Source organism: Propithecus coquereli, unplaced genomic scaffold (assembly GCF_000956105.1).
Source record: "Propithecus coquereli isolate 6110/MARCELLA unplaced genomic scaffold, Pcoq_1.0 Scaffold97, whole genome shotgun sequence".
NCBI lineage: Eukaryota > Metazoa > Chordata > Mammalia > Primates > Indriidae > Propithecus > Propithecus coquereli.
This window is the reverse complement of record NW_012156062.1, coordinates 1,282,390-1,283,941: the sequence shown is the minus strand read 5'-3', so window position 1 is coordinate 1,283,941 and position 1,552 is coordinate 1,282,390.

Here is a 1,552-nt window from a genome sequence, read left to right as displayed (position 1 = left end):
ATATAAAAGTTGTTATTTATCTTTATTCTAAAAAAAACAGAGAAGCGATTTGCTTTCACATGGCAGGACAAAAGTATATTTTCATTATCTTACCACGTAAATACATGTTTCACCTTCTGAGGTGTAATTAATACTAAAAACGTATTGGTCTTTTTATGATTGTCCCGGAAATTACATCGGCCCACTACGCTAATCGGATCGTCCTTACAGGACCTCGTTAGCAGCTCGTCTCAGGCAGCACAGATGTTTTGCTAAGACACTGCACACGACTGCACGGGAGAAGACGCCATGGACATTGAGGGTCTGCCCCTCAGTATCGCTTATATGGTCTTAGTCATGCCAGAATATTCTTTTTTCTAAAGGGAAATAGCTATTTTTTCACCTTTGAGCCTCTCTGAATTTTAGAAGAAACATTTTTCAAATTTGGTTGCAACATTTTTATCTATTTAGTGAACAGGTCAGAAGACTGTCCGTGTTTCTGTAGGCCTAGGGAAGCTAAGCCTCTGCTGCAAACAGGGACGTCACTTGGTGGTTCTGTCACACTTGGTGAAACAATGGTTGAAGTGACTTGTTTCTGACTGAAATGCATCGTGGAGCCTGCGGGATTCCCTAATCACACTAGAGGCTACTTAGGTTTCAGAGCAAATCTCTGCTTTCTGTAACAGGGAAATATTCCCCTCTTTACCATTAGTTCTTAGCTGGCGTTGAACTCCAATCATGACTAACTGTTAATATCTAGTTTACATGTCCTTCTGCAGAATGCGCTCCCAGAAGCGGGAACTGAGTGTTTTCAGTGTTACGACCAACTCAGAAGTGGCCGTGAAGAAGAGCAGGAGTAGAGAGAACTGACCTGTGGGCCACGCATCAATCTGCGCATATTGCTGTCTACTTTCCCTGAAAGGACAGATTTTATTTTATTTCTTTTTTTGGGGGGGGGTGGGAAAGCAGAGCCCACTGCAATGTATGGGTAGAGGTTAATGGTATTGTTTGAACTATCAGATGTCAGAGACTTAAACAAATATTGAAAGATGTTTTTCAAAAGAGATTTTGGGTAAAATAATTTAATGTAGCTTTCAGAATAGACACTGAATGTGAAGACGTTTTTCTCACTTGATAATGCTCACCTGAAACCCTTCTACAGTGACAATTCTTAATCAGATGGAAATACAATGTACAGTACAATATAGAATCAGTGAGTATCTTCCACAAATCGGCCAAGTGTTTCTTCACTGGTTTTATGATCAAAATGACAATGATAGAAGCTGTGTATATTCTCGAAAACTTAATTTCATAAAAGCTGATCAAGCCACTGTCAATTCTGAATATTGATTCAATTGGCAGTAAAGAATAACGTTTAATTTTCAAATGAGTGCTATATATCAAAGAAACCACTCAGCCACTGGACTCATTCTATAATGGAGGAGGTAATGATGTTTTGTTTAGAGAATGTTTTAAATATAAATCTGGAAAAGATTTTTGAGCTAAAGCAGAAAGAATAAAATTATTGATAATAGATAATCAAAATTTGAGAAAATATTTCAATGTCATTTTA